General features: G+C 41.6%; 1 long non-coding RNA gene across 1 annotated transcript; it reads right to left on the reverse strand.

The window, feature by feature from the left end:
* Positions 1-7,822: 7,822 nt before the first annotated feature.
* On the reverse strand, positions 7,823-19,031 carry LOC144381274 (uncharacterized). Its single transcript, XR_013446178.1, has 5 exons — positions 18,840-19,031; positions 18,156-18,191; positions 11,546-11,609; positions 9,325-9,372; positions 7,823-8,084 (listed from the first exon to the last, which is right to left on the reverse strand). It is a non-coding gene; the product is annotated as an uncharacterized LOC144381274 (long non-coding RNA).
* Positions 19,032-23,981: the final 4,950 nt, after the last annotated feature.

Below are 23,981 nucleotides of genomic sequence, written 5' to 3' on the forward strand. Positions count from 1 at the left end.
CTGGAGAGTCTCAATGGCTGGAATTACCACATATATGTGAAGGGAGAGGTAAGGGGGGAGGATGAAAACGAGAAGATTTTAATAATCAAGGCCAGATTCCTTCCCCCAACAGACTCAGCCAAAAGGCTGTCCTTCCTTTACCTCAGGAGACTACAGGATCAAAAGGGAGAAGTTGAGTCTAAAAGGTCTGGCCGTAGGGACACTGGATTTAGCTGGGAAATGTACTGAAAGCCCACTGTTTTAAGGGAGTTCTTCCCCCTCCATAACTCCTCATCTTGTTGAGCTCTCAAAATTCCAGTTTCTACAATAATAACCACTTCTACTCTAACTCTAAGACAAGAGGTTAGAGGATAAGTGTCTGAAGAAATGGACTGACTCAAAAGAAAACATCTATAGACCTTTGGGGGTGGGAGGTCCACAGTGAAACGACTAAGTTCCCACCTAACCATCTGTATTAGTCTGCTCAGGCTGCAATAACAAAACACCACAGACTGGGTGGCTTACATAACAGACATTTATCTTCTCCCAGTCCTGGATCCTGGAAGTCCAGGATCAAGGTGCCAGCAGGTTTTGTTTCTGGTGAGACTTCTCTCCTCAGCTTGCAGAAGTTGCCTTCTCACTCTGTCCTCACACAGCCTTTCCTCTGTGCACATGCAGAGAGAGCTCTCTGGGGGCTCTTCCTCTTCTTATAAGGACACAAGTCCTATCAGAGTAAGGTTTATCCTTATGACCTCATTTAACATTAACTACCTGCTAAAGGCTCTATCTCCAAATACAGTTACTTTGGGGGCTAGGCTTCCACATATGAATTTGGGATGTTCACAATTCAGTTCATAACACCATCCTAATGTAAAGGAAGACTACCTACCCATAAGCCTTGCCCCCTCCCACCCAGAGCTTCTCATCATTTCTTTTGTGCCTCAGTCTTAAAAGTAAACAAGTAGTCACGTATTAACAGACATTTGAGGAAAGCTTCCAATATGAAAGTCACACACCAAAACAAACAAAACAAGTAAGCTGAAGGGAATGAAACAAGACAAGACCAGAGGAAACTATAACAACAAACTATAATTAATATTGAAATAATATGAAAGACAATATTGTAACTATGAAGGACAAAATGTAATGAAAAGGAACTATAGAACAAGAAAGAGTTCTTTAAAATTAAAAAGTCATAGGAGGCATTTAAGAATTCAATAGAAAGTACTGATGATAAACTTAAGGAGCTCTTCCAGGAAGCAGAACAAAAGAGATGAAAAGTTGCAGAGAAAAAATAAGAAAATATAAGTATCAGTCAAGAGGTCCAACATAGAAATAGCAGGAGGTCTGAAAAGAGAAGAGAAAAACACAAAGGGGAGAAATTATTAAAGAAATAACCAAAAAAAAAAAAAAAATTCCCAAATTGAAGGGCACAGTATCCAGCTTGAAAGAGCCCCAATATAAAGAGCTGCCCCAAACGAAGTAATGAGTGAAATTTCAATAAAATAAGGATAAAAAGAAGATCCTAAAAGGTTTGGTGCAAGGCGTAGGAGGAAGAGGTCACATATAAAGAATCAGGAATGAGAATGTTATCGGACTTTTCAATGGCCACAATGAAACTTTATAGATAGTGGAGCAACGCCTTCCAAAAACTGTGAAAAAATTCCCTACCTAGAGTTTTATACCCAGTCAAATTATCAATCAAATGTGAGCACAGAATAAAAGTTTATTCAAACATGCAAATTACTTTGCATGCACTCTTTGTTAGAAGCTATAAGACATTGTGTTCCAGTAAAACAAGGAAGTAAAGCAATATGTGAGCTAAGAAAAAGTGGAATCTAACATAGGAGAGAGATAAAAGGAATTTCTAAGGTGATGGAAAAAAAATCAAGGAACAAAAATAGAGGCATGTTGGGATGCCTGGGTGGCTCAGTCAGTTAACCGTCTGCCTTCTGCTCAGGTCATGATCCCAGGGTCCTGGGATTGAGCGCTGCATCGGGCTCCCTGCTCAGCAGGAAGCCTGCTTCTCCCTCTGCCTGCCACTCCCCCTGCTTGTGCTCTCTCTCTCTCTCTCTGATAAATAAATAAATAAAATCTTAAAAAAAAAATAGAGGCATGTTATTTAGAAATTTGGGGATGAATGACAGAAAAAAAAAATTAAAAACAGCCAAAAGACTTGAAAGCGATTGCCTCAGGCGAATAGAACCTGAGTTTGGGTAGGCATAGGGCATGATGGCTCTTTTTCAATATGTCTTCTAGTACTATTTGATTTTGAAATATCTGTATGCATATATTACTTTGAAAATACTTCAGTGAAAAAAAAATCTAACTCAAATTTAATCTAGAATGCCCAAGAACCTAATCCCATTTTTATTTTTAAAGTATCAGCTAAAGCTTGTTTTTATACATTCAGTTTTTCCATTTAAGTAATGAAGCACATTAGAGAAAAATTTGAAACAATAAAGAAATGGGAAAAAAGAAATCATATTACCCATAATCCCACAAGTTCACACAATCATTCTAATCATCCCCTTCACAGCCTTTTCCTGTGTAAATTTTACAGTTGCAGTCATGGCATCCATACAGTTATTTCCTGCTTTTTCCTCCCACAACATTATACCATGATCAATTTCTAGCTTGCTGCATAGCATTATAACCATCTTTCTTAATGATTTGACAAGACTTTTCGATCTGAGTGTCCCACTCAATAGCATAGATTGCCCCCTCTCACTCCCTTCCTTGTGTTGTTCTTTGTCGTGTTCAGACTCTCCACGCCCCTGCTTTGTAAGGGCCTCAGCCCTGGGACGCTATCCCTCAAGAGGGCTTCCTTCCCATCACCACTGGAGAATCCACTTAAATGAATGCCCCCAAAACCTTCCTGGACCCCAAGCTAAAGTCGACCCTTTTTTTCACATTCTGCTCTCATCATGGCAGTTGTCATTCCCTTATTCTTTCTTTTTTATTTCTTAGTGCATGTATGTATGGATGGATGTATGGCCTGTCTACTCAATAGATTGTAAGCTCCAAAAAAGCAGGAATTATACCTGTCCTCTTTCCCACTCCACGTCCAGCACAGTAAACAGCACAGTAAAGCCCTCAGTACGTATTCTGGGGTGAATAAATGAATGAACACGTGACTGACTGATGAGTGGATGAAATGCTAACTACCTCAGGCCACAGAGAGAAATCTGAGGCCGAACGGAACTAATAGAGGGTTTGTTAAATGGCGAGTCAGGAGATCTACTTCCTACTGGCTGCCACTAACCAGGCACATGACTTGGGATAAGGCACACTGAACCTCTCTGCACCTGGTTTTCTCACCTGTGAAATGAGAGGGTTGGGGTAGGTGGCCTCCATCATCTGTTTCAACCATAAGTACTAAGGTCTGCACCTTTGCAAGTCCTCACTTTGCTAAAGATTTCTGTTGTGAGTTTTGGAGAACAGCTTTTTGGTTCCGTTTCCCAGGATGATGAATGAGTGGAAATTTTAGTCAAACAAGTGTATCTTTTTTTTCTCTATATGACAACAAGCAATTAGTTTTAACAGTTCTTGTCTCTGTCTTTTCTCTTGTGAGAGAGGGAAATAGACTCATTGATCAGGTAAATGAAGCAGCCTGAAATTGGAGAATGGCCTGACATACGGAAACTTTCTCAATAGGCAATGATCCTTTAGAGAAATAGTATAGAATAGTGGCTATCGTAGTCCATTTGAGCTGCCCTAACAAAATACCACAGACTGGGTGGCTTATAAACAACAGAAATATATTTCTTACAGTCTGGAAGCTGGAAGTCCAACATTAAGGCACCGGCAGATTTAGGGGCTGGTGAACCCAATTCCTGGTTCGTAGATTCATAGATGGCTGTCTTTTTGCAGTGTCCTCACATGGCAGGAGGGAGTGAAGGAGCCAGGGCCTTTTTATAAGGGTACTACTCCCAGTCGAGAGGACTCCACCCCCACGATCTAATTACCTCCCAAATGCCCCCACCTCCTAGTACCATCACACGAGGGGTTAGGTTTCAACAAAATGAATTTTAAGGAGGACACAAACTTTCAGACCATAGCAGTGGTTGAGCACATAGTCTGATGTCAGACAGACCTGGCTTCAAGTAGCGTCCATGCACAGCCCTGAGCAGGTTACTTAGACAGAGAGGGTAGTATGCTGGAGCTAAAAGCTATAGCTAGACTGTAGGGGTTGAGTCCCAGCTCCTGCCACTTACCAGCTGCAAGACCACTCATGTCTTCGGATCCCATTTGAAAATAGAGATAAGAACGTCCTACCTCATAAGGTGGTTGGGAGGATCAACAAATTCCAAATTCGTAAGACGCCTTGAACAGCACGCCCTGAGGACACACAGTCACCGCTGTTTGGGTCAGCAGTTGTTGTTATTCAATCTCTCCAAATCTAATTCTTCATGCACTGATTTAATGAATATTTACCAAGTGCTTCCGAAGAGGCCTCATGTCACTTCATTAAGTTCAGATGAAGTTTCTGAGCCTCAATTATAATGCCATTAGCCTATAGGACTGGGATTACATGTGTTAATCTCTCTTACAGTAGTTCTCAAACATGGCCCCTGGCATGACATCTGGGGAGAACCGCCTCCTGAGGGTGCTGGTCATCCACGGGAACACACTTCAGCACTAGTCTGCATCACCCCCCTCCTCCACTGTCCTATCAGGGGTCAGACCACCATACGCTCAATCAACTCTCCTAATTCCCAGTCTAGGCCAGAACAAGCAGGGGAGACAAATGGGAAGAGGAAGGGAAGAGCAAGTCAAAGATGGGAAATACTTTTAGACAGCCAGGGAAAGAAAGAGATGGGTGACAAGTTACCAGAAGTTGTCTCATCCTGATATAAAGGGCAATAGACACAGATGTCTTTGGGATCTCATGTCCATTTCTACCTTCACTTTCTCAGTCATTTCCTTCATTTCCATTCCTAATCATGTGAGAATACTTCTGGAGTAGGGATTTGATTGATTTATCAATGATAGTGAATGAAATATAAAAATAATCAGAAGTAAATAATGGCAAATTTATAAGGAGTGTATAAAAGTTGCTAAGATTATATTTATTCATTTGCACATAGAAGAATTAAAAGTTTAAATTCATAATTAAATGATAGTAGATTTGAGATTATAGCTATTGGATACTCCTTGGATAAATAATTGAAATATATCATTGTAGAGTATTTCTATTTCTCTTATTCCATACTTAGGATTAATATCAATGATTATGTTGCATCCAACTGCCTTAAAAAGGCTTCAAACTTCAAAGAAAACTCATTAACTTTCTCCTACAAAGTTGATCTTCTTCCATGTTCCCTCTCTCCATCTAAATAAGCCATAAAATCTACAGATTATTCTTCACACTCCTAATTCCTCCATCATATCCAAAACATCAGCAAATCCAATCAATTTGAGCCCACAAATATCTCTCAAATTGGTTGATCTTTTTTCTTAGTCCAAAATAGTTATGTTTAGGGTGGTAAAAGAGACAAATTTTTTTAAAAGTCTGTAAAGGGGCGCCTGGGTGGCTCAGTCCGTTAAGTTCTGCCTTTGACTCAGGTCATGGTCCCAGGGTCCTGAGATGTACCCCACATCAGGCTCCCTGCTCAATGGGGAGCCTGCTTATCCCTCTCCCTCTGCCTCTCCCCCTGTTCGTTTCTGGTCCGTAAGTTTTAGAGCTATGCCCAGCAGAAGATTGGAACTCAGTAAACATTTACTGAATCTCAGGATGACTGAAACCTTGCTAGGTTTTAGAATGCGTCAGACCTCACACATGCCCAAGTGCCCCACCCCCCCACCCCTACCCCCCGCTACACACACACACACACACACACACACACACACACACACACTCCTTCCCTATGGCCTGTTTTTTTGGAAAAGGGGAAAATCCAAAGGTGGATAATGGAAATGTGACCATACGTAGTCATGTCAAGATATTCTAGGTAAGAGTGAAAACCTACACAGAGGCCTCCCAACTGCCCATGCTTCTAGACCCATCTTTGGGTGGGTCTAGAAGGCAGGGGTGACCAGAGCCCTGAGCATCAAGCACCATGTGTCTGGTTGTAATTCCCAGCTGTGACCCTGACTCGGCCGCACCCCCCGACAGCCAGAGCTGAAGAGAGGAGCGGACCCCGCCCTCCAACAGCAGGGATTGCGCCCCTCAATTGGGGGCTAGGTTGGGGCAATCTTGGCTCTCCACCTGTGCCCTCTCTCGCCCCTGGAAGAGTGGTCTTGCCCTGGGTCCAAATCCCAAACTTCAGTAGCCCCTCCAGCTCCTTCCACTAGGCCGAGGAAGAAACATTCCGGGAGGACAAAAGGAGGGGAAAGGAAGCAGGCGGGGCTGAACCAGGGAGGGTCCTCCCAAGTCCAGCTGGGAGGACGCTGGGGCCAGAGGGGTCAATGACCGGGAGGCAGGGCTGGACTTCACCAGGGCTTTGGTGAGACAGAGTTTGAGAAAGCAAAATCCCTTTTCAGCTGGGTGAAGGGCTAGGAATGGGGATTCCAGAAACAATGTCCATTGTGGAGTCCTGAAGCCTGGCTGGGGCCCCCACCACTGAAAGTGTTCTCAGTCGTTAACAGGGACAAGAACTTTGCGCACGCTTTTTGTGGGATCCCTGGGCCACCTTATCTGATTGCCTGACCTTCCAGAGGCCAACAAGGTGAATTGTTGGCCTTCTCCAGGCCTGCGCGACAGGCCGCAGTTTTCGGGTGAAGAATCTTCAGGGCGCTGGCCTTCCCACCCCTTTTGGTATTTCCTACCATACAGGCCGCCAGAGACCATTACAATGGTGGAAACTCACCGGCTCTGTGAAAGCTTTTCATTCTAGTGAACAAATGCGGGTTATGAGCTTCCCTATTTCCCTTCCTCGCCGGTGGAATTCAGCCCTCGCCCTGCTGCAGGCTGAAACCATAAACTTCAGCGACAATGCTCCCTGTTTGGGGCATTCTTTCTCACGGTTTCTCTTTCCAGCTGTCTCTCCCTCCCCTTCCCTTCTCTCCACCCTACCTTCTTGCCCAAACCCATTTTATTCGTTTGAAATTACTAGTACGGCATTTCCCACACCGACACCGGAAACCTGAGTTATAGATTGTGAGTTTCCAGTCCGCTGCCCAGACGACTCACAGAACTGATTTTATGTGCTTCTTTGAGGCAGAACGGGTAGCAAAGAGTCCTGAGTAAAATGCAAGTTTGCCACAGTGAGCTCATACTTCTGCATAATTGAGTGGAGGTAGATCTTCCCCAATTGCGGGTGTTGGCCCTTGGTTTAGACTGAAACCACCAAAGAATTATGTGAGTAGGTATAATATTTGTCTCCAACAGCTCAGCTCTTTCTGTCGGTACCATTTCTGTCCCTGTAGATCCTTGCGCGGGTGTGGGCAAGCCGCTTCCCCGCGCCCCCTCCCCCCTCCCCGGCCTGCATTTCCTCAGCTGTAAAAAAAAATAAATAAATAATAGGAGTTGAGCTAAAATATTTCTGAGATCTAAGTTTAAAATTCTATGAATCTGAGATTCAAGTTGACCAGTATTAATTTAAATGCACTAATGATAATGAACCCCTAGACACCCCCACAAAGATGAGAGACATTGGTGACTGACTTCAAGTACTTCTATGGAAAAGGGAAACATTTATTAGAATATAATTTATATACAGAAAGTGCATGTAAGTGTACAGCCTGATGAATTTCTCCCCAACTGAATGTACCTGTGTAACCAGCTTCCTGATCGACACACAGAACCTGACCAGCTCCAGCAGAAACATGTCTCATACTCCCTTTCCAGTCAGAGCCTCTTCCTCAGCACTTCACAAATAACAGATTTGACTCTACACGTAATCTGCCTCCAAATGTGTTACTTAGGCAAACTCATAAATAGTTCGCACCTGCATTGTAACAAACAATAGGATCAAAACCCGTGATTTCAGGGAACTAGAAGGGATTCTTTATTACTCAGAGAAAGAGGTTGTCAAACACAAAAGAGATACACAAGAGGACAAATAAAAGGAGTAATGTCTCCAAACAGGGTAATTGTGGCAGCGGGTCAACAGTATCGATTGATGGAGTGTTCCTGCCTGGATGTGGAAATCAGTCCATTACTGAAAGGAAAATTAGAGCAATCAGCACATTTCCCCTACACACACACACACACACACACACACACACACAGAGTTCATTTTGGTTCCCAAATCTCCTTTCTCTAAAGAAAAACAAATGTTTAGGGTTTCACAGAGTTACAGAAATTCACACAAACATCATAGACACAATATAACCTCTACAGAAATGTATCTGTAATACCCATGTCAGCTGGTGGGGGAGTCATTGACAGATCTACCTTATTTTTGTTGGCCATGAAAGTGAATTGTGGAGCCCGAATCCACACTCAGGGATGGCTCATCCCACTTTCCTTGGGATGTGCGGGTTTCTCTCCTTGGGTGGAAGGGAGGATAGAATTTTAGATCTGGAAGGGACTTTGGAGAATGTGCAACGACAACCCTCCATTTTACAGGTGAGAAAACCAGGCCCAGAATGAGGAGATGGGTTGGCTGGGTCCCACAGCCGGATGCCGCAGAGCCAGGCTCCTCCCGAGCTCCTTTCTCTACAACGCCTTGCTGCCCCTCAGCCTGTGCCCTGCTCTGGCAGCTCCTGGTTGTGGAGTTTTCTATACCCCCTTTCATAGCACCAAAAGTAGGGGAGACAGAAGGAGCTAGGCCTGTGCCCACAGTGATTCTTCCCCTGGCCTAGCCCTTGGCAAGGTGGTCTGTCGGCCAAGATCATTTCTTGCCCTTCTGTCCTTGTTGGGAAAGGTGCAGGTTGGTGAGGTAGCCCTGTCCCCAGTTCAAGCTACACCATCGTCATCCACCCATGCAGGCTCCCTCGAATCGGGGGAGGGTCTCCACCACTCTGGCCCCCGTTGGCATCACCTTCCTTTCTGTGGGTGCCCAACCTAATGAACATGATGCATACACATCCTTGCATGACCGTGTCCTTGTAAGATGTGTGGTTTGGCTTCGTGGGCATACGAGGTTTCTAAACTACGTCAGTAGTGCTGTGCTACGGATTTCTTCCAGCGTCTTCTGTTGTTATTCACCCCTGGATTTTTGAGCCTTATCTGTGGAGCTGTAGATAAACTCAATCCATTGCTTCTGACTGCTGCAATGTATCCATAGCTGCATGGACCGCTTTTTGCTTTTGAACCCTGCTAGCAAGCCATGAATTTGGGGGCAGTCCTCCCAGCTCTCCTCTTGATGATCACCTCTTGCTCCCTGGTCACTCAGATACCTTGGCCCTGTCTTTTCCGGTCCTTAGACCATGCTTCAACCCTGGGCACTTCCTTACCTTTCCTGTTGATCCAAGGCCACCATCAAGGGTCCTCTTCATCAGGGGCTTGTGAGGAGAAACAAATCTGATTAATTGTGTCTCAAATATGGAGGCTGCCGCTCTTTTGTTTTTATGGAGATACTGAGTCTATCAGACATTCCCACTGCCACCACCTTTGGTTGGGCCTCCCTCTTCTTATGGCTCGTATTGACTAATCTCACTACCTCCATTCTGTCCTCATTGAAGATTTGTTTAATATACCACAAGACCAGTGTTTTCTAAATTTCTGCTTTCCACTGTTTATCCTCTGGCACGTCACTGTTGCCCGTGAGAGAGAGAGCAATTCCCCTGACTGGCCTCGGTCTGTGTCGTTGTTAAGAGAATGAGCCAAAGTCAGACTCCCTGGATGCAGACCTTGGCTCTACCATTTACTGGCTATGTGACCTCTGGCAAACGAGTTAACCTTTCTATGTCTTAATGAGAATTAAAATGAGTTAAAATATGTCAAGCATTTAGATCAACATCTGGCATACAGTAAGCGCTCAATAAATGTTAGCTGTCTGTATTATTACCATTCACCCTACTGCATCCCAACACAAACTCTCTCTACTTTATCCCCAAATGCAGGTGATTTTCTATGCATATTCCCAAACTTTTTACTTAGCCAGGTTAACCAACCAAAGCTTCTGCATTCCTCAGTATCAAATCCTGCCTCCTCTGTCAGCCCTTTCCCACTTCCAGCAGCCCACAGTTTCCCTAAACAATCAGGACACACCTTGCCCAGATCATTATTTTTTGGTTCTTGCCTGTATCTTGCCTCAGTTTATTATGTAACCCAAATAAAACCTAGAACCCCACATGGTCCATTCTCAGCTCAGGGTCATGTTCAGAAAAACAAAATCCAACAATTTAAATTAATTACTACTATTCTAAGTATTTACTCTATCCCTCTAGCAAATGTTAAAGGAAGGAGTGAATTATAGGGGCACAACAAACATCACTGAAAAAGAAATAGAACAAAACAAAGCCTCTCTATTCTAGCCTCTCTCTACTTCTTCCAGATGGAAGGCAAAAGTTCTCCATTGGCTCTTTCTTCCCATATTCCCTTTTGCTTTTCTCCAAACCAGAAATGACCAACAACATTTTCCTTCTGCTCAACTACCAAGCTAGGTCTCCTTAGATGAGTGGAAGAGGGACAGCTTTAATTCTCCTAGTCCTTCCTCTCTGTGAATGGACAGGCCCAGAGACCCCTGGGAAATCTGATTCTATCAAATTATTTCTCTGTGGAAATCTTATGAATGTAATGCTCTGCTTTATGATAGTTATTTAACTCTGTAGCAGTCTTGTGGTTTGAGTAAGATTAACTGCAGCTCCAGCCCCCTAGGTGGGCCTTATTTGGCAAAACCACTCAGCATAATCTCATACATGAGGCCATGGTTAAGGGATGGGCCTGAGCAACTTACCCGATGGCTTTCTCTGTCCATAGTAATTGGTTAGTCCAACCCAAGTGAACTCCAGAACTTGGTTTCCAGCTGGGGAAACAGGAGCCTTTCTTGCCCCGATGGGTATGTTATTCAGACATGAGACCTGAGGCTGCCACAGCCTTTTTGTTGCTATGAGGGAGGCCAGTCTGTGGAGGCAGCTGGTGCATGGCGGAAAGCAGAATGTGGAGAATTGTGAAGACACAAGAATCAAAACCTTGACAGAACTGTCCTTAAAACCTGCTGCATCTTGGGATTTACTGAGTTACCTTAGCCAATAAGTACTTTTTGTTGTTTGAAACAGTTTGAGCTTGGTCTGTTATTAAATTGCAACCAAAGGTATTCTAAGCTATATAGACCATCACGGTAATTAACGTCTCCTGCCTCAATTTCTTCTTTTGTAAAATAGAATTTTTTTTAAAATAACCCTTGCCTCACATTTAAATTACCTACACCTCACAGGATTATGTGAAATACCACATGTCAATTGTCCAGCACGATGCGCTACACGTAATAAATAAGCACTTAGTAAAGGGTTTTCTTTTCCATGCCCTTTCCCCTTTAAACGATTGGCAATTTGTAGGGAGAGAAGAGTGCTGCATATACATCGCAATACATAGAGAAGAAAGAAAGAACAGAAAGGGGAAGAGAGCTTTGTTGTATGCCAGACTCAGTGGTAGGAGTTTGGCCTCTACAAGTCTCCTGACGAGGAGCTGGCACTCTCTACCTCCACCTGCGGTGAGCCCTGGCTCCCATACCTTGGTCTGACTCCCCCGAGTAGGTTGTGTCAGTGGGCGACTGTCCCCACTAGTGCTGGTGTGGCTGGAAGAGAAAACAGAAGAGTCACAGCTCCCATGTAGATCCAGCATGGGATCCTCTTGCAAGAAGAGAGAATCCCTCCTTTGCACTCATTTTTTTACTTGGGAAAATGGGGAGAGGATTCTTAGGTAAAGAATGTAAAGACAGCTTTTTCTTTAAAGAAAAACTTTTTGTTTTGGAAAATTTCAAACATATGCAAAATAGATACTTTCCACTTACTTATATTCTACATTCTTTTTTTTTTAAAGATTTTATTTATTTATTTGACAGAGACACAGCGAGAGAGGGAACACAAGCAGGGGGCGCGGGAGAGGGAGAATCAGGCTTCCCGCTGAGCAGGGAGCCCGTTGTGGGACTCGATCCCAGGACCCTGGGACCATGACCTGAGCTGAAGGCAGACGCTTAACGACTGAGCCACCCAGGCGCCCCTGTTCTACATTCTTTTTAAAGCAAATCCAAAACGTGATATCATTTTTACGGGGAAGTATTTCAATACATCTCTAAAAGACAAAAACTTTTTTTAAAGCATAACTATATTGCCATTTTCACACCAAAAAACTAACAATAGAAGGACAAATTTTCTGTATTTCCATGTCCAGACCTGGTCACTCTGCGCTGTCAACATATTTTAACCATCACCTAACAAGCAGATGGTTTAAAGAGTGACAAAGAATTTCATTAGATGAAAATTAAAGGGTTCATCCACAAAAAATATTATCTTGGTGAATTTACTACTCCTGGAATAAAGCCTTGAAGAAAATTTCATTACCAAGTCTCAAAACATGGAAAAGTAATGTGTTAAAAATTAATCTGATTTAGGGGTAATGATGGTTGTTTGATAAACTGTCAATGAAAGATAATATGTCTCTCCAAACAACGTATTAGAATTTTCCCCTTAAGGTACCTACCTAATAGGATATTTTCAAGGATTTCCTAATAGGCAAGGGCAAGAGCAAGAACATGCTATCAACGTGTTACCACACCCCCCACCCCCCACCCATCTTGGTGGGAGAAGCAAGTTACTTCTGGACTCAGTCTAGTGTAGCTGAAACGTGATGGAGATAATGCATATTCCTCTCATTTCCCCCAGCCCTGGGCATCTGTGTTTAAAGAAACTTCATACTGTGGTTGTATTACCGTTCTCCCAGATGGGTTCTTATTTTAGGGGGAGAAAAAAAAAATCTTTGCTTTCTTGTACCTTTTTAAAATGTAAAGTTGAAGAGCTACTCTTCTTTATTTCCTATCCCCAGGAAGCTTGCTTTATAAACTTGGGGGGTTTCACATTCTTTTCTATTAAAAAGGGTATTACTTTGCCTTGAAATAATTTCCTGAAAAAAATCATTTGGGATTTTTATATAGCCATGATGTACTTCTCATTTCTTAATTTCCTTCTCGAACATGTACCTGTTTTGATCTTTGATTTCCTTTAAACTTACAGTGAGGCAAATGTATTCTCTAACCACCACCTTTGATGCACCCCAAATTATACCCCTTGGAATTGCTTTGGTATTATTCATTTCAAAATGGTTTCTCAACATTTCTTGAATTTCATTTATACAGGTAAAGTCTTTAAGCAAAAGGTTATTTTGGGGCCAGTGCTCACAGAATCCTGAGTTTACTCAGCCTCCTGAGATGATTTCCTTTGGAATCAGCCCAGGAAAGAACTCAGGTTGAGAGCTACAAAGCACAGCAGAATGAGCAGAGAATTAAATATATATCTGAATGCATTTGCACTTAACAAAAACTGGAGTAGAATGACTGATTTTTTTTTTCCAAAGACCTATTAGACTGATGTGTTTGTTTATTTCATAATTTAATCTTTCAATTGCAGATTTAAGATCCAATTAAGTCCCCCTTTTAAAACAACACTCGCTTCAGAGAATAATTAGCGTGTTGAGAAAAGAAGCTTGCTCATTATTTGGGGTCTGTATAGGGCCCAAGCAACTGCAGTCAACCTCACTAAAAAGATGATTTCCAATAGCCAAGGAGATGATTGGTGAAGTAATTATGTTATTTAAGGCCCTTCTCTAGCGCTGAAAGATGAATCACATTTGCATAGGTGAAAACAAAGCCTCAAATGGGAGAAAATTAACCAAAGTTGTTTTGCAGAAACAAAGAAAAATAATGCTTCGGTGGCTTCTCTTTCTGAAACATTTTCCTGTTATTACCAAGCTATACAGGCTAGAAACCAAATCCTCAGTGGGGCATCGAGTGTGACCCTGGAATGTCCCTGAAGCTCCAGGTCCCCACAGAGTAGCTACAACATCAGTGTAATCCTAAGTAAAGGTGCATTCAGTGATACAGGAACCAAGCATTAAAGGACAATAAATTGTACACCCACATTCACAGCAGCATTATTCACCATAGCTGAAACATGGAAGCGACCCGAGTGGCCATCAACAGATGGATGGATAAACAAAATGTGGTCTATACATACAATGAAATGTTATTCTGCATTAAAAACGAAGGAAATTCTGACACCTGCTACAACATGGATGAACCTTGAGGACATGATGCCAAGTGAAATAAGCCAGTCACAAAAGCCCGAATACTATAGGGTTCCTCTTCAATGTGGTAACTACAGTAGTCAACTTCATAAAGACAGGAAGTAGAATGGCGGCCGCCAAGGGCTGGGGGGGAAGAGGGAATGAGGAGTTCCTGTTCAGTGGGACAGAGTTTCAGTTTCACAAGATGAAAAAATTCTGAAGATGGGAGCACAGCGATGTGAATGTATTTAATGTCCCTGAATTGTATACTTCAAAATGGTTAAAATGGTAAATTTTCTTATGCGTATTTTACCATAATAAAAAAAAATGCATGTAAAAAAAAGACCCCAAAAAAGTAGGACTTAAACAGATGGACAACCCTTCTAAGGTATCACTGGGGGTACCACCCACCTACACAACATCTATACTCACATCCATTCCCTTCCAGCTGTAGTGTTGATTGACATTCCCAAGGGACAGGGTCATTACTTGAGATCAGGGAGGCATCAAGGGTGTGCAAGCAGTGTGGTTATCCAGGGCCCCAAATTTGAGATTTGATGTTTTGTGGTCACAGTCTTGATATTCGTCATATTTTGTCTTTGAGTTTGTGTTTTGTAAGTGAAATCGAATGAGACAATGGAATAGGTGTTGGGGACTTGGAGCCTGGGCTGACACATGGTCTGGCTTCCTGCTGTCCCCCATCACCTCCCTAGAACAGGTTCTCAACACCCAAGGCCCCCTTCCCCCAGCCTTGCCCAGTGACCACTACCTCTCCTCTGCCCTACATAAAGGGGTGATTTGCCCAGCCCTGATCCAGGCACATAACTGTACTAGAGCATTGACTGCAATACCCTTGGGGAGGTGAGGGGGGTCTCCTCTCCTTGTGGTGGGGGAACCAGGCAGACATCAAGCCGCCAGGTTCCTGATTATGCCCCAGGCCTCCCTTGAGGGTCTGCACTTGCTCTCCTGGGCCCACTCCATGCCTGGAAGAGTCTCTCCTTCCTTCCAATCCTTCTGGCTTGTGTTTGTCTCCCCCGACCAACTGAAGACATCCTCCAGGGACAAGCCAGGAAATATCAATTGTGTAATTGCAGTGATTCTGCATTCAAGTTAAATGCTCTTGTGTTTACGTTTAAAGTAGATAATACACAATGTAGAGATGAAAGGTAAAATTCATGTTAATAATTATAATTTTTTATTTTTCTTTACTTAAAATGACATTAAAGAGCAAATAAAAAGAACAACATGACAAATCAAGAAACTGCAGAAGGAAAAATCTTTATATTTTAGTACCTTCACAGCACTTTTTTCCTGCTTTTCGAATGAGGGGGATTGAATTTTTATTTTGCAGGGAACCCCACAAATTAGGTAGTGGGTCGTTTGGGGTTTAACATTATCTCTAGAAGACCTGTTAGGATGCCAATGTATTATCTTAAGGCAGGGTCAGCAAACGTTTTCTGTAAAGGTCCAGAAATAGTATTTCAATATTTTAGGCTTTGCTGTTCATATAGTCTTCATGACAACTATTCAATCTCCCGTTGCAGCACAAAAGCAGTCTTAGACAATATAGTTATGTTTCAACAAAATTTCATTTACCAATAAATGTGGCCCATGAGCCATAGTTTGCCAGTTCCTGTCTTAAGGGGCCCATCCATGCCTTCCCTCAATCTCATTTACCAAATCAGCAAGGTGCTATCTTAAAAAGCAGGCATAGAACCCTGCTGATAGGAGACATGAAGATTGGTTCTCACTCAAAAGTTCTGCTTTGGGGCACCTGGGTGACTCAGTCAGTTAAGCATCTACCTTCAGCTCAGGTCAGGATCCCAGGGTCCTGGGATCGAGCCCCACATCTGGCTCCTTGCTCAGCAGGGAACCTGTTTCTCCTTTTCCCTCTCCCTCTGCCGGCCGTCCCTCCTGTTTGTGCTCTCTCTCTCTGTCAAATAAATAAATCTCTCTTTGTCAAATAAATAAATAAAATCTTTTTTTTAAAAAAAGTTCTGCTTTACCGAGAACAGTCTGGAAAATCCTGAAAAGGGCAAGCAGATTGTAGAGCTTCCGTAATTCAAACAATGTGGTATTGGCACATGAATAGACAGAGAGATCAATTGTACAGAAACAAGACCAATCACAAGTGGAAATTTAATATAGGATAAAGGTGGCGTCTTATATCAAGGGGAAAAAGATGTACTTTTTAATAAGTAATGTTGGGTTAAATGAAAAGTCATGTGGAAAAAGATAAAATTGGATCTTTTCTTCATCCAGACACGAAGAGATAAATTTCAAATGGGCCAGAAATTTAAACATAAATGAAACCATACACATATTAGAATAAAATATAGATAAAATCTCCTGTAACATGGGAGTGGGGAGAACTCTTCTAACTATGACTCAAAATTCAGGTGCAATAAGGAAAAGACTGATAAATCTGACTACTTAACAATTTAAAATAAAATACTTTTGTACGGCAAAAGACATCATAGCAAAATAAAAAAGAAAGAAGAAAGGAAATAAATGATAAGATGAAAAAAATTGTAATGAATTCAAAGATATATAAAATTGATTAAGTAAAAACTCTGTAGTTCTGAATTTGAATTGGAAGTATCAGTATGAACTCAAAAATGTTTTGTCTTTAAAAAATACATATTTACTCTGAAAAGACCAAGAAGTGAAAACCAATCCTCTACCAATGAACATCCCTTGTGCCCAGATCATGGTCTTTAGATGTCATTTCCACTAAAAAGAATCAGGAGAAAAATCTAATTTCTGTTGGACAAAAAGCTGACTCTAGGTCTAAGGTAGGAAATATACAAGATGAGCCTGGAACATCTTGTTATGTACACAGTAAGGAAGACATCAAAGACCACTGGAGCCAGGTCAAAAAACCCAGAAGCCAACTTGAAGAAACTCCCAGGAGCCAAAGGTAGAAGAACATTATGATCATCAATAAGAATAATAAACGCAGTGGATTTGAAACACCTCAAATACATTTAATCCGTGAGTTCAGAATAATACTTTACAAAGAAACCACTGGGCACATTTGGTGGATGCTAGGGAAATCAACAAACAATTTTGGATCAAACATTTATCTTGACTTTCTTATATGAACTGTACCTCAGGGTAACCAAACAGTTGATGAAAAGTTAGAAGTAGACTTGTTAATAAGTAAAGAAGGAATGACAGAATTAGGACATCACCATTTTGCAATCGCTAATGATCTAATGGATCTGGGTGATAATCATCAATAACGGCTGGCATCACAAAAAAGGGAGGCAAACAGACATCATGTGCCTTTTCATGAAGTATGCTGAACCTGAATCCAAGGGAGGCTCCAGTCTACATCTACAAACCAGTTCAAGGAAAATAGAGTGGACAAAGGAACATTTGAAATAACAACAAAAAAATGTAGTCAGCAAAAGCCAAACTGGAAAACTACGGGACAATGACCCTCTTTCTTCAGCAAATAAATTTCAGGAAAAGAGAGAAGGAGGGAATGAAAGAGGGAGAGGAGATTTAAAAAAAAAAAAAAGGAAAAGGAGCTTATAAATTAAAAGCAACTTAAGAGACATGTCAACTATTATAAGGTGTTACGGTCATTTGATATATGAGTCAAAGAAAGAAACTATAAAAAATAAGACAATAAGGGAAATTTGAACACTGATGGGCTATTTACTATATTAAATAATAATTATTATTTTAATTTAGTTCTGATGATGATATTTTGGCTACATCACAATTTTTTTCTGTTAGAGATACCATAGCAATACTTACGAAGGAAATGATATGGTTATCTTGGATTTGCTTCAAAATCAGCATGTGAGAAGAGGAGATGGGGGAATATGTGAGTATAGAGATGAAACAAGATTGGTCCTGAGTTGATCATTCCTGATGATTCCTGAATTGCTATATGACAGTTTATTGCATTATTCTCTCTACTGTTGTATACGTTTGGAGTTTTCCATAATAAACAAAATGATTTAAGTTTTGTTTCCTTGTATGAGGAATTCTGGTTAGTTCGGGTGCAGCAGAAGCATCTCAGGAAGCATCTCACTTAATGAGCACTTACTGTATACATATCATAGTGACGCCACCCAGCCGGAAACTGCAATAGTCCAGGTGAAAAACAACGTGGAATTACGATGGTGGCAGTGGAAATACAGAAAAGAAAAGGACAGAAAGTTGTTTCTTTACTAGGAAAAATGTTAGCCACTGTGAAATCTATGCAGAATCCAACAAAGGAACATTCATACATGTTTTATTTAATGTCCTTGGAAGGACCGATGAACAAGCCAATTGTCTAAAAAGATAATAGATTTCTCTATTTGAATGGAAGTTCAAGTTCTTTGAATTTCATTAGAATTAAATACCTTGAGAATTTACATCTTTTTATTCATTTATGTTCAGAAACCAAACATCTTATTACAATTTACAAGGTCTGCACTGTTATCTATAAAATAAATGGGTAACAAGATTCCTTGTAGAATAATTAACAATGCTCCATATTGTTGCTGCTACTTATCAATTCAGACCTTTATTTTATCTATTTATTCCAACCTCTGCTTTCTCGCAGCAACCCACACTGGGTTTGAGGTGGTCTCTTACGAGTGCCTGTGAAGGGTCTCTCCTCAAGTTGCCTCAAAGAGCAGGGGCTCTGTGGAGATGGGTAAAGCCTGCGTCGGGAATTAGAAAACTATTTGGAACCAGAGCAGCACCCAGAATTAACTAGACTCTGGCTCTCTCTCCCACTGACCTTGCTTCCTCGGTGCAGAGGCTCTCCTCTCCACTCCCTCCGCTTCCCCTCCGTTCCCTGAGTTTCTGTGCATTCTTCACTTCAGCTCGCCCAAGATCCATGAGGGCCTCTTCAGGCCCATGCCTTTACTGTCTCCCCACCATTTTATAGTTTCAATTACCGAGTGAAGAAATATGACTGGCCAAGCCTTGCTTCGCCGGTCCATCTGGCAGCCGAGGGACTTGCCCTGGCCAAGGGCCTGTGCTTGTCCAATCAGCTGTGGCCCAGGCAGGAAGTGGGCTGAGTTACAGAGCAAAAAACATGGCTGCCTGTAACTGTGCCTTGAAGGGCCTATGGATGGGGTTCCTTAGAGGGAGCCCCGGGAAGACTCTACTGTACAGGTTTCTAATACATTCTGTCAACCCTAGGTCAACTGCTGCTAATTTTGATATGAGTCCTGAAACAAATTTGGGTGTCCATTTACCAAACCCCAAATGCTAAGACGTTTAAGTGAAAAAGGATTCATTTAGGGTCGGACAACCTACGCAGTATAACCCGTCAGGAAACGGCCCTGTATCCCAGGAAGTAAACCATTTTCAATTCCTGCCATTCTCTCATCTCCATAGAAGATAGAAATGAAACAAACTACCACCTTGGCCACTAGGGAAAATACTTGGGCTGTGCTAAGGGGGGGAGGGTCAGTTTTGCTCCCGATATTTCTCTGTGTTTAAGGCTACTAATTATTATTTGACTAGCTGCAGTTTGTTGTACATGTGTTATGTGCCAGTCAGCATGCCCAGGACTTTCACATATGCCACCTCATTTAATTCTGCCAACAACAGTAGACACTGTCTCCGTTTGACAGATGAGTAAAGCGAGGCTTAGGGAGGTTGAGTAGTTTGTCTAAGGTCACACAGCTACTAAGTGGCATATCCAGAATCTGAATCTGGAACTGATTCTTCAATCTATATATTGTGTTGCTTTCTGTGCTGGAGTCATTGGATCCATTGCTGCCCTGTGACCACTTAACTCACGGGGCCTCATTACCTCAATGAAGAGGAACCATATTTTTATCACTGAATGTTTTTCCCAACTTGTTTGGACATTGTCAGATGCCCAAGCTGCAGTGTCAGAGAATAACCTAGCTCATTCCAGGGGCAAATGTCCCTGATTTAGCAAGCTCATTCAGTGACTACAACATTTTCTGATAAGGGGGTCTTAGCCTACACAGCATGCAAATACATTTCAAAATGAACTCATTTATGATTGCATTAAGAAAAACTCCTATGTAATGAGTTTCTGTGGCCTTGTTTATGAATAGGGAACTTTTAGATTCTGCAGTTACCCAAAGCAGTAAAGCAACAAAGAAAGCCAGCATGTTAAATAATAATTGCAAATGTTATATAAATGAGAGTGGTTTGATTGAATTTATTAGATATGTGTCTCTGGCATTTTAAGATATAAAGCATTTATCACAAAACGATGATTTCTCCACTTAAGCTCATTAGGAAATCACACATCAATTCACGCATAATTACAGAGGAATTTTTGCTGCTCCCCACAAATCATTACCACGTTAGCTCAAGTTGAAATGGTTTTTCACACAATTTGGAAAGGTGGGTTCGCAACAGAAACCTATGGGGAGAGGAGCATGTTTTATGGGGGGCCCCATCTCCTTGAATCAGAAGAAAACATGGCCCAAGGATTCAGAGACAGGAGACTGGAACTGGTCCTGAAGCACGAACCTGAGGCTTTCTCTCTTCCCATCAGAATCTTACCATGCAAATCGTCCTGCTCCCCGTACTTAATGAAGAGTTAAGAATCTAGAGATAGGGCGCCTGGGTGGCTCAGTTGGTTAAGCAACTGCCTTCGGCTCAGGTCATGATCCTGGAGTCCCGGGATCGAGTCCCGCATCGGGCTTCCTGCTCGGCAGGGAGTCTGCTTCTCCCTCTGACCCTCCTCCCTCTCATGCTCTCTCTCATTCTCTCTCTCTCAAATAAATAAATAAAATCTTTAAAAAAAAAAAATCTAGTTTAAAAAAAAAAAGAATCTAGAGATAACTATCTGCACCAGTCGAATAATGATCACAATTTGAGAGTAAATTAGAAGGAAGAGAGAGTTATAAGAAAAACAAAAAAGTAAGGGGGTATAAATATAAGCTTAAGAAGTTTGTTGAATTCAGGCATTAATTTATAGTCAATGAGCGAGATTCAAGGCTACCAAGAGTCCATCAATGAACCAAGAGGAAGAACAGTCTTTTGATATAGATGCCAGGTAAAGGACCTTCCTGGCTTCACATTTTCTTTTTGTAAAATATCTACTCACTAGATATTCAAAAGTATCCTTCCTTGCAAGCCTGACTGTCATCCTTCTTTCCTGTTCATATAAACAAGATATATAAGTAACTATGTAAGAAAGTAATAGGAGAGACAGTGGGAGAGAGAGTAAGATGATATATAAGAGCAATAATTGATCATTAGAAGTAAAAAAGGGGGGACTTTGGAGGGCATGAATCATTGATTGATTTCCACAATATATTAAGGGCTTTTATGGATCAATAAGAAAATAATCAACAATTCAATAGAAAAATGGGTGAATATCATGCAAAGGTAGCCAACAGAAAAATAAATACAATTGGCTTTCCAACACAGGGAAGATGCCCAATCTCATTTAAAATTTAATAACTATAAATTAAAATAATAACAAGCTACAACGTGTAACCTATCAGACTGGCAGAGGTCGAAAACTGTGGTAATACATCGTGTTGGTAAGGGTGCTGAGAAAGACTCATGTAATTGAAGTATAATGTGATACAACTTCTTTAGGAAGCAATTTGTCGGGGCGCCTGGGTGGCTCAGTCAGTGAAGCATCTGCCTTCGGCTCAGGTCATGATCTCGAGGTCCTGAGATCGAGCCCCGTGTCGGGCTCCCCGCTCAGAGGGGAGCCTGCTTCTCCCTCTCCTACTGTGCTCTCTCTCTCTCTCACCCTCTCTCTCAAATAAGTAAATAAAATCTTTAAAAAAAAAAAAAAAAAAGGAAGCAATTTGTCCACGTATATCAACTTTTAAAATGCGCACACTCTTTGGCCAAGCAATTCCATTTCTACAAATTTATTCTATAACTATACTTACATATTTTGACAATTTGTACAGGGATATTCATCATAGCATTATACTGGAAACCCTAACTTGTCCAACAATTAGGAACTAATTGAAGAATGCCATGTAACAGTTAAAGAAGAATGAGATAGGTTTATTTTTATGTGTTGATAATAAACTTTTATTATTGATTAAAATCCAAGAACTATCACAAAGTTTTAAAAAGGGAAATAAACTATATGTTAACATGTATGCATATGAAAGAACATGTATGCATACAGAAAATATATAGAGAATATATGAATGGAAATACACTTTTCCCACTGAGAATGAGTAATAGAGTTTGTTATTTTATTATTGTCCATGCCAAACCATCATTAAAAATTATAAAATTTGGGGCGCCTGGGTGGCTCAGTCGTTAAGCGTCTGCCTTCAGCTCAGGTCATGATCCCAGGGTCCTGGGATTGAGCCCCGCATCGGGCTCCCTGCTCAGCAGGAAGCCTGCTTCTCCCTCTCCCACTCCCCCTGCTTGTGTTCCCTCTCTCGCTGTGTCTCTCTCTGTCAAATAAATAAATAAAATCTTTAAAAAAAAAAATTATAAAATTTATTCAGTGTAAGTCTGAAGGCTTTTTCTTTTTTTATGTTGGGAAAAGCAATCTTTGAAATGTAAACTCTGTGTGTGTGTGTGTGTGTGTGTGTGTACATACAAAGACTTAATATGCTTGTAAATAGACTATTTCTGGAGGGACACTAAAGAAAATGTCACAGCCTTTAGGGAAAGAAGGGTTGGGGGACTTGGAATGAGTATCCTTTACAGTAAATTCATTCATAGTACTACACTTTAAAAAAAAAAAACAAGTTCCTATGCTACAGTTTTAATTAAAAACCAGACTAATAGAGGAAGCTCCCTGTGATATATGTAGAAATGACATCTGTGAGAATGACTTAAACCAAGGAAAATCACAAGTTAAGTTCTTGGAAGCCGGGAGTCCTCATCTTGAGAAGACAGACAAGGTCAGACAGAGGAGCAGCTATGAAGCTGGACCCCACTGATCATCATTGGATTCACATGTTTCAATTTTTCTGCTTCCAAAATGGGGCAAGTGTTGGAGGAGGAATATACTTTCAGCTCCTCCTACCTCTTGAAAGAGGTTTCAAGGGTGAAGGAACTATTATATGAAGTGTTTCCTAATGGCTTTTCTACAATATGTCTTCTCAGAAAAGATGTGGGAGATAAATGACATACATCAGTATTAAAATTCCCCTTCAGAGAGCAAACCACCCTTTGGAGGGAAATTGCTTTGGAAAGTGAATGAACTTCTTCAGGGAATTAATGCAAGTCAAAAAGCTTCAAAGAAAATCACTTAATTGAAACTTCAAGACCTTTTCCTATGGGTGGTTCTGGGAGCTGGAATTTTTCTTCAACTTGCCTCCGGCCATGTAAGGCATTTGATGCCCTTAATCCCACACCTCCACCAGTGGGGCAGAGGCAGTGGGTTAAAGAGCACAGTCATTTGTCCTTGGTCCCACTAGGAAGTCACAGATAAATCATTCCAGGCAGCCCTGGAATCTTTCAGTGCTCTGAAAGTATGCTCGGAATCAGAACATCCCACTTCCTGGACCTTATCTAATTCCTAGATACCAGGACTGGAGTCTCTGTCAGACCTTCTAGACGCACTCAAGGTTTTGGACGCTCTTACCCCAATTCCAATGAGACCAGCTGCTGACTAGAACATGCCATTTCAGAGCTCCAGGAGGCCAGTTAAGAAAACAGAACCAAAGCTTTTCTAAAAAACTCTGTGCTGAGACCCAGGCAGTTCAATACATTTTTTCCCGTGAATGAGCTTTGCATAATGAGCTCAGCATGCTACTAGCCTAGGATCTGAGCTGTTCAAATCCAAAATTTGCTAGCCTAATAGCCAATAAAAACAAATAAAAAGGGGGGGAACCCCACCAAATTCTTCTTGAAGGATTAGTTGAAGAATTATACTCTGCTTTTCTCAATGTTCAAATCGCCAGACAAGTAAGAGTAGGAACGAGATTCTCTTGGTAAGAATGGATGGGGG

This window comes from Halichoerus grypus, chromosome 3, assembly GCF_964656455.1.
Source record: "Halichoerus grypus chromosome 3, mHalGry1.hap1.1, whole genome shotgun sequence".
NCBI classification, from domain to species: Eukaryota; Metazoa; Chordata; class Mammalia; order Carnivora; family Phocidae; genus Halichoerus; species Halichoerus grypus.